Source organism: Felis catus, chromosome C1 (assembly GCF_018350175.1).
Source record: "Felis catus isolate Fca126 chromosome C1, F.catus_Fca126_mat1.0, whole genome shotgun sequence".
NCBI classification, from domain to species: domain Eukaryota; kingdom Metazoa; phylum Chordata; class Mammalia; order Carnivora; family Felidae; genus Felis; species Felis catus.
The window spans coordinates 112,396,514-112,410,320 of NC_058375.1; the positions used below are offsets into that span (position 1 = coordinate 112,396,514).

General features: G+C 35.7%; 1 long non-coding RNA gene across 2 annotated transcripts in view; it reads left to right on the forward strand.

Moving 5' to 3' along the window:
- Positions 1–1,021: 1,021 nt before the first annotated feature.
- The window catches only part of LOC109502622, a 100,742-nt gene continuing 87,956 nt past the window's right edge, over positions 1,022–13,807 (forward strand). For both annotated transcript variants that reach the window (XR_002161341.3, XR_002161342.3), the window contains exon 1: positions 1,022–1,387. This is a non-coding gene — a long non-coding RNA (uncharacterized LOC109502622). The remainder of the gene's footprint in view (positions 1,388–13,807) is intronic.

The following is a 13,807-nucleotide window of genomic DNA, read 5'->3' on the forward strand; positions in this document are numbered from 1 at the left end:
AAGTTGTAGAGCCAGGAACAGAACAAAGTGTTTTGGTCCCCAGTTTTTTCCCCATGAAATCTTACCAAAATATTTTTTTATGGTTGATTTTTGGTAAAATACACACAACATAAAATCTACCATTAGAGACATTTAGTAAATTTACAGTGTTGTGCAATTATCATCACATCTAGTTCAAGATCTTTCGCACTACCATTAAAGGAAAACTGCCACTCATTATGAACCACTCTTGGTTCCCCCTCCCCACTATCACTGATAGCCACTGATCTTCCTTCTGTTACTATGAGTGCTCCTATTCTGGATATTTCATATACATTGAATCAATGTATATGAATGTACATTAAATGTACAAATGTACATTGTACATTTAATGGCCTTTTCAATTAGAACTTATTTGAAATATAGAAAGTCTATATAGGATCAAATTATTGAAACGTCTTACTGTAATAGAGAATTTTGTAGATATCTTAGTAAAATAATTTTGATCTTGAGTACTTAACTTAATTTACAACATGAGAAAAGCTGCCAAAAAAGCATGAGATTTGGAACAAAGGGGTTTGAATCTAGGATCTATTTCAATTATCTGCTGACTTTGTGATGCCAGGGAAATAATTCAAGATAAGATTCTAGGGGCTACAGAGCAGTCAGTCTATATCATTTTGAAGTCTAGTCTTAGAATGCTTCTCCCTAGTAGTCTATGTTCTAAAACAAGGCTTAACTCTGGTAGCAGCCCCTGGGTAGCACCATCCCTCTTTGTCCTGAGAATCAGGACTAGTTCTACAAATAATATTAAAAATAAATAAAGAGATGACTAATTATATAACATGATTTGAGGGTCATCATAAGACCTGTGCCACCCCAAATATATTCACAGTCAGATTGTCCTCTGTAGCCAAAAAGTTGCCTACTAAACTCATCCTCTGAATCCGCTGAATAGAGGCATTGTTTCCACAGAGTCATCGTTAGACTGTGCTTGTGTTGTCTAGTTGCTAATTAATATGCTTTTACACTTTGTGTCCTGTGAATAGACCATTTTCAGCCTAACGTTTGTAATGTAACACCATAACTACAATCAAGTTCTGCCTCTCCTAGGAGAAATAGCATGACTCTGCTGCCTGACTTCTGAGCATCTCTGCCTGAACATCTGAACACCCTGGTTGCTACCAGATCAAGTCATTTTGTCATGTCCATTAGGCCTGGTTTGCGCTGTTACTGTGGCCAGTGTGAAAGCAAAGGTCTCAGCTTCCCGCAACTCTGATCTCAATCCTTCTGATTTCCTTTAATTTTTTACTGTGATGGATGCTGGAGAGAGTATAGCAAATCCCTTAAGAGCCTGGACTGTGACACCTGCAGTGTGTTCCTTCATCTCTGGCCTTCCATGTACAAGGTAAGTGTCTGTGAGCAAGTTGGCTTTCTTCACCTCAGTATGACTCTGTTTCTCACTTGTACAGTGGAAAAAGAAGGAAATTTTGTTGACACACATCTCTGAGAAGGTGTAACTCATTTTACCAAGATGTGCATCAACATGATTAATTTAACAGAAGTTTTGTGTTTAAACTGGCATTCAGGCAAGATTGTACATAATAACTTCAAGGGGAGGTTGCAAATATGAAAAAGGAAAATGCTCTAAATGAAATGATAGCTAGTGTTCACAGCACAGGCAAGATACAAAAACTATAATCCACATTTAACATTGAGAAAACTAAAGCATAAAGAGGTTAATAGGCCCAAGGTCAACAGCTGGTGAGTCATAGGTCTAGGATTTGAACCAAGGCAGTTTAGTTCCAGAGCCTGTGATATCAGACATTTGGATGTATTTCCTGAACAATTCATCTAGAACAGAATTTCAATATGGTTTATGTTATTGGTTATGGTAAAGCTGGGTCCAATGGGAGTTAATAAGGAGTTCAGTTTCTGCATGTTCTAAAAATGCTAACAATGAAACTGTGGTACACCCAGGAAGAAATAAATTCTGAAGCAGTAAAGGTGTGCAAGCAGAGATTGGAACATAATCTTTGGGGACTACAGTAAAAAGTGTTCCTGCACTAAAAATGGCAGGTGAGTTTGGTAAATCTTGGGTTTCTTCCGAAGATTCTATGAATGCGGACCTCAGTATTCTGGACTAGATCTGGCATTTTCTGCAGGATTCCATATACACAGCCTTCCACTGAAACATTCATATGCATCAGTTCTAATCTTCAACATAGATCTGAAAAAGCCTGCTATCATTCCCATTTCACGGAGGGAGACATTGGTCTCAGATACATACACAATGAGTAGAGTGGTGGATATTATCTCAGGCTTCCTAATTCCAAAGCTCATGCTCTTTAATAGCCACTTTTGTGTTATATTGAATTTCTCAACAATAGCCCCAAAATGAGTCATCTGCGCAGGAAGACTTGCCTGATTCATTCTTTACTGTGTTCTCTTTAATTGTTGTAATATTAATGTAGATGAGGGTGGTGATAGCATTCATAATTATAATTTGAATACCACCCTAATTGGCTTTTATTGCTTCTTGGGAATGGGTCAGGGTTGTACATGGAATATTTAAGTTGAAATGTCGTTTCCAATACTTAATAGAATCTAATTAGGATTTTATTGATTAATTAGTGTCTACATGAAGCATTCTATTTTCCAAAGGCCAGTAATGCGCCTGACTGTTCCCTAAATGTTAACATATTCAGATAATTATAACTGCATCATACTTGCTGCTTAGACTGCTTGAGTTATTTGCCTTTACTGGAGTTTCAGATTCAAGTAAAGCAATCTTTTAAAGTAAAAATGATATTTAAATAACCTGAACTAATCGTTATGGAAAACCTCTCTTAAACATTCACTAATTTATGGCTATAAACGTGCTAGCATCTTTCTACACAAAGGCTCATTTGCAAATCCTTTAAAGGTGACAAAGATGGGGTGGGTAAAAGGGCAAACTGTATAGCCAATGAGGGACCCTAAAATATTGCAGTGCTTTAGGGTTGGATGTATTAAGGAATTTCAAATTTCAAACAACTGTACAGTGGCATGTATGAGAAACATAGGTTTAAAAATCAGACCAAGTATTATCCAACGAGTGGTGTTCAGTAAAATTCCGTGTCATGTAGGAATGGTTTGTTATTATCACTTGCTTCTCTAAAATCACACGAGCTGACACTGGATGGTACTCAGTGCCTGAAGAAAGTCATGTGAGTAACTGGAAGAGATTAGGAAGAGGCAAAAAAGCATGAAACAACTTTTGTTTGTTGGACCAGTGCCCATCTGTACTGGGTCGATGCTTGGGTCACAAATGGACAGACCAGCAAAAAAGTAGTTATATATTGTTATGAGGCAAATTACAAGAATGATATATCTGAGACACATATAAGTCCCAAATTGTACACTGAAGGAAATTAAGTCACTGATGTTTGAAATATTTTCTAGTTGTATTTAAAATCAATATTGAGCATTTACTATGGAAAAATATTTTGCCAATTGAACACATATGTGGAAAGATAAATGTTCCTAAGATGCATGTGCCAGGCTGTACCATATACATGACAATGCAATGTAATATACTATTACCACAAAATGTAGTATGGTTATCCTCATGTTACATAAAAAGATGGTAATAACTTAGACAAGGTTAAGTAACTTGCCCGAGATTATCCAGTTATGTCCAAATTACAAAGTCTGTCTTTATTAGAACAATCTGGGATTAATAATAATAATACCAGTAATAATTACAAAATCAGCAAAATTCTGGGGCCATGCCTTTCCAGTAGAAACACAACCTGTGGCAGTGAGATAAGCCACCTATAGTGAATTAGTTAGAGTTCTCCAGAGAGACAGAACCAACAGGATGTATATATATGTAAGCACACACACACACACATACACACACAGATTTATTATCAGGAATTGTGTCACAGAATTATGGAGGCTAACAGGTCCCAAGATTTGCAGTCAGCAATCCAGAGACCCAGAGAACCTGTGGTGTAAACCTCCAGTCTGAAAACCAGCAGCTTCAAGACCCAAAAGCCAATGTTAACATTTGCGTAAGAAGGCAGGAAAGGACCCCTGTCCTGGCTCAATAGCCAGACAGAAGTTCCTCTTGATCGAGGGTGAGTCAGCCTTTTTGTTCTATTTAGGTCTTTGATTGGATGAGGGCCACTCACATTGGGGAGGACAATTTGCTTTACTCAGTCTACAGATTCAAATGTGTATCTCACCTAGAAATATCCTGACAGAAACACACAGAACAATGTTTGCCCAAGTATCTGGTCACCGCTTGTTCCAGTCAAGTTTCCACATAAGATTAATCATCACATGCCATTTTGGAAATCTCCCTAGGTTATTTATATTCATAAGGGCCTGAACCCCCTGGAATATCCCTACCATTGTATTCATTAGGTCTTAAATTTGTCCATTGAAATTACTTGAAGGGCTTCAATAGTGACTTATGCCTTTGTTCCCATCCCTAGGAATTCTTCTTTAATTAATATGATTTTAATGTGTAGTCAAGCCTGAGACTAAGGTTATAGCCATTGTTCTGAAATGAAGCTGGTGGCCTTCTGTTCCCAGCTACCAGGCATTGTGGTCTTCCTGCCCCTCTCGGATGGCGTGCCACGGCCAGGGATTGTGGTCGTTCTGTCCCTCTCAGATGGTGTGTCACTGCTCACTCCATACTGAGAAGTGGCCAGGAATCAAATTATACCCACAGCTTTTAGACTCATACAAGGACAGTCCTGACATATCTTTTGGCTATCTCCATCCCATTGCAAGGAGAAAGATCTTCCCCCAAGGGATTTCAGACCTATTTCCCTTTTGCACAGAGAGAAGGAAAATGTTCATCTTTGTCCTTTAAGCCAATACTTTATGAGTTGCCAATGACACTGACACACTAGCAAATTGCTGCTCCAGAGAACTTCAGGAATGACAGTCATTGTTTCTAAATGGTATTTCATAGGTTTTCCACATCAGCACACTTGATGAATGGAGAAATTGCATGCAGTGGCCTCTGCTTGTATTATATTTGCAGTGACTGTGTTTAAAGAGTATGTGTTTGTACACAGGTAGGGAGAGTGGATCAAAGGTGCCTGGGTCACACCTATCCCACGTTCAGCAAGAAAAATGATCAGTAATTTGTGCATGTCATGTGCTCAACAATTGTGCATTAATAACATCAGCTCCTACTTTTGAGCATCTTCTATGTGACAATCATGGACAAATGCTGTGAGTAACCTCTGAGTATGAGTTCGGTCTCTATTCTCATAAGAACATACAGCACACAATGCACCATACACAGGTTCATGTAAAATCAGTTGAGAAAGGATATGCCAGCATGTGGGAGCCACAGGGATAGGAAAACACCAGCGAATGATGGTTGGAAGAAATTGGACTAAGTCCATGTTTTTAAAAGTGCAGGTTGTGGGGGCATCTGGGTGGTTCATTTGGTTGAACATCAGACTCTTGATTTCAGCTCAGGTCATGATCTCGGGTGTGTGGGATTGAACCCTGTGTGGGGGCCTGCACTGACATCATGGAGCCTGCTTGGAATTCTCTCTCTCTGCCCCTCCTCTGCTCATGTTCTCTCTCTATCTCAAAATAAATTAAAAATATTTTCACAAAATAAAAAGAAAATGAAAGTGCAGATCAGGATATGGTAGGGAAAAATGGTGACAGAACCTTCTAGGCAGAGTACGACTTGAGCAAAAATCTGAGATTGAAGAATGAAGGCAAGAGGTGGGCAATGGAAAGACTTGCCTCTGGCAGAGAAGTCTGGAGGAGTTGGCCAGCCATGGTGTGTGTATGTATATCTCTATCTCTATCTCTATCTCTATCTCTATCTCTATCTCTATCTCTATCTCTATCTCTATCTCTATCTATCTATATCATCTATATCTATATCTATACATCTATATCTATCTATATTTGTATCTATCTATAGATATCTACACACATATGCATACATATATATATACATATACATACTTTTTTTCCATAAAAAATAGCAGAAACCCATGTTAGTCTGTACCTATCTCTACCATAGTTCAATTAGCCATTCTTATATTGGTCTGCTTATTCATTTTTTCCCCAACTAGAGTGTCAGTTTATTTTTAGAAAAGGTTTCATATTAATCTGTATATTCCCACTTCTAGTTTAGTATCTAGCATAGAGTAGGTGCTCAACAAACCAATGCTAAGTGAATGAATGAGTAAATGAATGACCTGTTGCGTGGGTACAGGATGCAAGTAATTTACTTTCCTTTTCATATACCTCTTGAGTGAAAACAATAGTTTAGGGGAAAAAATGTCAGTTTTTATAGCAATACCGCATTTGTTATTGTGTGTGCCAGTTATTATTATAAATAAATAGTGTATGTCTATACTAGCCACTCACTAGTTGTTGTTTTTTAAATTTATTTAAAAAGATAAAAAAATTACCACTAGATTTTGACTTGAATTGTAGGCAAAACACTTGTTGGCTTGTAAAAGCTCTGTCTCCGCAGCAATGAGGGCAATGAAACAATATTTAGGACAAAATTTAGTTTTTGAGGTCTGCCTAAATTATATTTTTTCTGCTTTGATTTATTAGACTCTTCTTAGCGCTTCATTATAAACATGTATTTCTTTGGTGCTCGGTCAGTAGAGCATGCAACTTTTAGTGTCAGGGTTGTGATTTGAACCCCACATTGGCCATGGAGTCTACTAATTAAAAAAAATGTATTCCTCCACTTCAGCATTGGGTAAACAAAGATGAGTAAGGCTCTCTTCCTCTGGTGCCCAGTGGGAGTCAGGAAGGGTGTTGGTCAGTGTCAATAATAAACAGTAAACACACAAAAGATTTAAACACATATTTTTTAAAGTTTATTTACCTACTCTGAGAGAGAGAGAGAGTGAGTGAGTGAGCAAGGGGCATAAAGAGAGAGAGAATCCCAAGCAGGCTCTGTGCTGTCTGCATAGAGCCTGAGGCAGGACTTGATCCCACGAATCATGAGAACATGACCTGAGCCAAAACCAAGAGCCAGCCAGTTAACCAATGAGCCACTCAGGCACCCCAAACATATTTTTGTTTTAATTGAGGTAAAATTTGCATACAATGAAATGCACAGGCTGTAAGTATACAGTTCAACAAGGTTTAGTAATAAGTACAACCATGTAACTAACACACAACAATCAAGGTATAAAATATTTCTATCAACCAAGAAGTTGGAGCCATATTGTAGGCACAAGGTGGAAGTATGTTACATGTTTTATGACTCTATTTAAATGGAATAATTTTTTCACTGAGGTTTCCAGTTATTTCCTGCTAGTATAAAAATACTGTATCTCATAATCTTGAGAAATTTACTTATTAGTTGAGAAATTTCTTTTGTTTTGTTTTTAGGTTCCTTAGGGAATATTGATTTGAAGTAGTAGGAGCAGATACCCTTGTCTTATTTCTGTTTTTTTGAGAAAATGTTCAAAATTTCACCTGTAAGGATGTTGTAGATATGCCTTATCCTATCAAGAAATTTCCCTTCTATTCCCAGTTTTCTATTTTTATCATGGATGGATAGCGATTTTTATCCAATGGTTTTCCTACATCTGTTGAGATAATTATTTCCTCCTTTACTCAGTCAATGTGATAAATCAGTACATTTTTGAATGTTAAATCCATCTGACCACCTGGGATAAACACTATGTGGTTATATAATGTACTATTCTTTTTTATATATTGCTAAATCTGTTTGATAATATTTAGTAATTTTTTTTTGTTTTTTTTTTTTGCTATTGCTGTTTACATTCAGAAGAGTCTTAGTCTGTAATTTTCTTTGTAAGGACTTTCTCAGGTTTTGGTATCAAAATTTCCTAGCTTGATATCCTTTTCAGAAAAGAGAGTGTCTAAAATTTCCTTAGGTTCAGTATTATTTCACTCTTAAACATTTAGTAGTATTAGCCAGCATAATTATTTTGTGTTTTCTTTCTGATGAGGTTTTTAATTATTAATTCTTTCTCTTTCTCTTTCTCTTTCTCTTTCTCATTCTTTTCTTTTCTTTCTTTCTTTCACTTAGATTTTTATTTCTTATGAGTCAGTTTGGTAATTTCTGTTTCTCGAGTAATTGGTCCATTCTCTGATTTGTCAAATTTAATTACAAACAGTTGTTCAAAACTGTTATTTATTTTACTTTTAATGTCTGTAAGATGTATAGAGATAATGTTTATTTTATTTCTAATTGTGATAATTTTTTTTATCTTTTTAAAAAAAATCTCATTAGTTTTGCTTGAGAGTTTTCATTTTATTAATATTTTAAAAGAACCATCTTTATCCATGACTTTTTCTATTTCTGTTTTTAAGATAAAATGAATTATGTTCTTATTTTTATTATCTTCTTTTTTTCATCTTACTTTGGGTTTAACTTCCTTTTCATTTTTAGCTTCTTAAGACAACTGATTTTAAACCATCCTTTTCTTTTCTAAAATAAGTATTTAAAAATATAAAATTCCCTCAATTGCTACTTTGACTGCATTCTACAAGTTCTGTTATGCTGTATTTCTGTTATAACATGAGTTAAAGTTAGTTAAAAACATTTCCTTATATGTCTTGCAATTAACTTACTACACAATTATTATTGTGAAGTGTCTTGTTTAATTTCCAAATATTTGGGAACTTTTCTAAGTGTGCTATTATAACTGAATTATATAATAATTATGTTCTGGTCAGAAGTTGTATTATGAAATATTCCAATCATTTAATAATTTGTTGAGATTTATTTTAATGTCCCAATATGTAATCTATCTTAGTTTTTTTAAATGTATTTTTATTTTTGAGAGACAGAGAGAGAGCACAAGCAGGGGAGGGCAGAGAGAGGGAGACAGAGGATCTGAAGCAGGCTCTGCGCTGATAGCAGAGAGCTAGATGTGGGGCTCGAACTCACAAATATGAGATCAAGACCTGGGCCAAAGTTGGTTGTTTAACCAACTGAGCCACCCAGGCACCCCTGTAGTCTATCTTAGTGAGGATTCCAGGTGTAATTGAAAAACAATTTACATCTGTCAGATGTCATGTTCTATAAAGTCTAATAATGTCAGTTTGATTAACAGTGTTCTTCAAATGTATATTGTTATTATTTTCCTATTGTTTTTATTGGTTACTGAGAGATTAAAATTACCTGGAGGTCAGTGCTCACCTTACACCAATTAAATCAGAATCACTGGAAATGCACCCTCGACCTCAAGTAATTATAATGTGTCAGCAGGGTTGAAAACTATCAATTTAGAAAAAAATGAAATTCTTATTGATGCTATATTTGTTGACAAAAATGCCTTTTATAATTATGTTGCTTAAATGTGTACAAAATAGATATTTAAACTTTGATTACAGCTTACTTATAGTATAGAACTGTAAAAGCAAGATAAATATAAGAATTACATAAAAGGCACAAAACCAATATTCAAATTAACAAAATTAATTTAATGTCTTATGGATTGTGTTTTGCTAAAACAACATTGCCAGTGTTGGCTTTAATAGTGGAAAGATGTGGCTTCAGATTTTGTTCTATATTTAATTTCCTTTTACATTTTGAATTCAATAATACTTACGCAGAGATCTTTCCTATAACTATGTTGTACTAAATTGTATTGATAACAGCATTATTATCTGGTTAAAAAAAATGATCATTTTCTGTTCTTAACCAAAATTTTGCCGGCAAGCAATTCTTGAAGGCTAATATTAATGAATGGTAAGTTCAAATCTTAATATTTGATATTTTTTCTATATTATGACAGATTTTTACTTTTATTAATTTGTAGAAAAACAAAAGTATTCTTAATAAAAAGCAAAAACACCATATATATTGAAAGAACTGTTCCCCATTTGTGGTGGATTCAGCTCTCTGCTACCCATTGATCCTTCCCTTTGCCATTAAATGCCTGATCATTGTAGAACCTGCCTAAAATTTCCAGAATACTGTCCAAAAAAGAAATTTTGAGGCTGTTGCTTGGAGGTGAGATGACATTCATATCTGTGTTCATTGACCCCTGCCACTGCAAAGTGTCATTGTTGAGTCACATTTATAGTTTCTGAAAAACTGGGAGTCTTTTGCTCCAAATGGTCCCTAGTCACACAACCATTGTTTTGTCAGGCAGAGGACAATGCTAACTAGCAAAGATGGTGACCTTATTGGACATCAGACAATAAAGATGTCCAAGCTTACCTGCCAATAGCAAATCCTGTGCTACTGTGATTATGTTAGTGTGTGTACCAAGGATTTGATAAGGTCTTACAGTTACTACGTACATCACTTAATAACTCTGTTAAGTTGTTTCGTCTAGTTGAAGATCAAATTATGATTATACTGTTATTAAAACCTGTCTCAATGCAATTGTTTATGGAATAGGAACAAGACTCCTTCTTGCTTAGTTATTTCTGTATGTGCTACTAGTAAAACTTTGGCAAGAGTAAAACAGTGATAAGAGCAAAGTAGTGCCTCAACTCTATCAGTTCAACCAGAGAAGCAGAAAGACTAGTTTACAACATAATGGGATTTATTGCAGAGGATTAGCTGACATAATTGTAAGAGCTAGTTGAATCACCTCCAGAAGACTATTGTCTTTGCTTCTGAAACTAGAGCTTGAAGTCCACCTGACAGACATGCAGGAAGAAAAGAAGGAATCAAAGTGGGAGCTGTCAAGGGTAAACTGAACCTACATCAGGAGCTAAAATCCCAAAAGGAAGGACCAATATCTTCATCAGTTCTCATTGTCTCTGACTTTGGAGCTATGGGTATTCTTCAGAAGCCTGGACCTTTCATTACAGAGCTAAGCATACACATGCATCCCAGGAGTTGGGAAGTAAATGTATCTTAAAAACTGATGTAGACCTTAGAATCTTGGGTGTGAATTAGATCATAAGGTGGTCATAAAATGATCCTGAATACAGAATTATATTTTTTTTATATTACCAATGAAATAAAAACAAAGCAATTAAAACTACTGTGGTTTCCGTCGGAATTGTCATAGCAATCACAGAACCCAGTTTGAAAAGCAATTGCTTCACATTGGTGATACTAAATTAATTTAGACAATAAACCCCATAAGCAATTTCAGAGTTCTGATCTGTGTTGGAAAAAAATGATAAGATCTGGAGCTGCAACATTAAATCAGAGGCTCTGTTCACAAGGAGCACCCATAATCCAAGATCAATAATCACGTGTTAACACGAAGTTCTATGGTCAGAGAACAACATAGGATCCAGAGTTTTGGAGAAGATTTATATTTATTTTCTGGGGCTTTGCTGAAACAAACTGGACTGTCTATCCATCTCCCTTTACTCAATTACCACTACAGCCTAACTAGAGAGCTATTTGAATGGATATCCACTCACGGTTGTTTGTGTGATGAATATCCACTCTGAGATTCTCCCTGTTTCATCAACTGTTGTCAGGGGCTATTTGTGTACCCACTTGCTTAAAACTGAAAAATGGGAACTGGCGTTCTAACAGCTTCTGGTAGGTTTTACATAGAGAATAGTTAAATGTAAAATTCCCCTTTAGGTTTTGTACAGCATGGTTTTGTCTCCATTTGGCATTGATGATGTCTGACTCTTGGACTATTTCTCCAGGAGTCATTAAGTTCCAGTGGACTTGCTGAGGTAGATTTTAATGTGGCAAACTATTTACATTGTCTTCAGTAGAAACTTGCCAATTGGCCACATTCATGTTAGAAGGACTGTTTCTTTCTTTTTTTAAAATTTCTTTTCTTGCATTATTAAAATGAATCCCATCAGGTTATGGTGGTATAATTCTTTTTGTATGTTGCTTTATATGGTGTAGTATTTTTTAAGAGGATTTTGCATCAAAACATATGAGTTAAATTAGTCTTTAATTTGCTTCTCTTGTGATTTCTTTGATTTTCATGTGAGGATAATACTGACTTCATAAAATTAATTGGAAAGTGTTTGCTCTTCTATTTTTTGATAGAGAATGTTGATAACTGGTATTAATTCTTTTCTAAAAGAAAAGAATTTACCAGTTGAAGCCTTCTGATCCTGGTCTTTTCTTTGTGGGAGGTTTTTAATTAATAATATAGTCATTATAGGTCTATTTTAATAGTTTGTATATTTCAAGATTTTTGTCTATTTATCTAGGTTATCTAATTTGTTGGCATCCAGTTTTTCATAGTATTCTCTTATAATTCCTTTTTATCTCTGTAAAGTAAGTAGTAATACCCCCCCCCTTTTTTTCTGATTCTAGTAATTTGAGTTTTATCTCTATTAATAAGCCTAGCTACAGTTTTGTCAATTTTGATGATCTTTTCAAATAACTGGCTTTGGGTTTTGTTGGTGCTCTCTGTTATGATTATATCCTTTAATTAATTTTTGCTCTAATCATTATTTCCTGTGTTAAACTTCTTCAGGTTTAGTTTCCTTTTTTCTCTGAGTTTCTAAAGGTTACAGGATAGATTATTGATGTCATATTTTACCTCATCTTTGTAAGTTTATTTATTTTGAGAGAGTGAGAGCAAGTGGGGAGGGGCAGAGAGAGAGAGAGAGAGAGAGAGAGACAGGGAGAGAGAGAATCCCAAGCAAGCTCCGTATCATCAGCTCGGAGCCCAACATTGGACTTGATCGCAAAAACCATGAGATCATGGCCTGTGCTAAGACCAAGAGTCAGAAACCTAACTGACTGAGCCACTCAGGTGCCCCAGACTTCATCTTATTTCAATACAGGTGCTTACAGCTATATATTTTCTTGTGGGCACTGCTTCAGCTGAATCTTCTATCTTTGGATATATTGTTTTTTACTTTTCCATTTCTGTCAAAGTACTTTATTTTCCAAATTTACTGAGGTATAATTGAACAACAGAATTGTAAGATATTTAAAGAATAACTTGCAATGATCTGTTATATGTATATTGTGGAAAGATTCCTCTTATAAAATTAACACATCTATCACCTCACATACTTGTCTTTGTGTGTGTGTGTGTGTGTGTGTGTGTGTGTGTGTGTGTGAAAGAGAGAGAGAGAGAACATTTCAGTTCTACTCTCTTAACAAGTGTCAATTATACACTACAGTCTTATTTACTATAGTCACCAGGTTCTATATTCGATATTCAAATCTTATTCATTTTAGAGCTGACACTTTGCATCCTTTTGTAAAACTCTCCCTATTTATTACACTTCCTAGCACCTAACAGCCACTTTTTTACTCCTTGTTTCTATGTGTTCGACTTTTCTTTAAGTTCCAAATATAAGTGATTCCATTTAGTATTTGTCTTTCTGAGCATAATGCCCTCACAGCTCATCCATGTTGTAATGTATCTCACATCTTCTTTATCCATTCATCCATTGATGGGCACTTAGGTTATTCTATATCTTGGGTACTGTAAATAATGCTGCAATGAACAAGGGAGGGCAAATATCTCTGTGATATCCTGCTTTCAATCCCTTTGGATACATACCTAGAAGTGGGTTTGCTGGATCATATGGTATTTCTATTTTTAATTTTTTTAAGAGCTTCCATACTGTTTTCTATATTCCATTTCCATACTTCCAATTCACATTCCCTTCAACAGTGCACAAGGGTTATTTCTTCTCCATGTCCTTGCCAGTGCTTATTATCAGTTGTCTTTTTTTTTAAGTTTATTTATTTATTTTGAGAGAGAGAGAACACACATAAGGGGAGGAGGGGAACAGAAAGAGGGAGAGAGAGAATCCCAAGTAGTCCCCATGCTCAATGCAGAGCCTGATGGGAGGCTCGATCTCAGATCTCATGACTGTGAGATCACAACCTGAGCCAGTATCAATATTCGGACACTAATTGACTGAGCCACCCAGGCATCCCTGT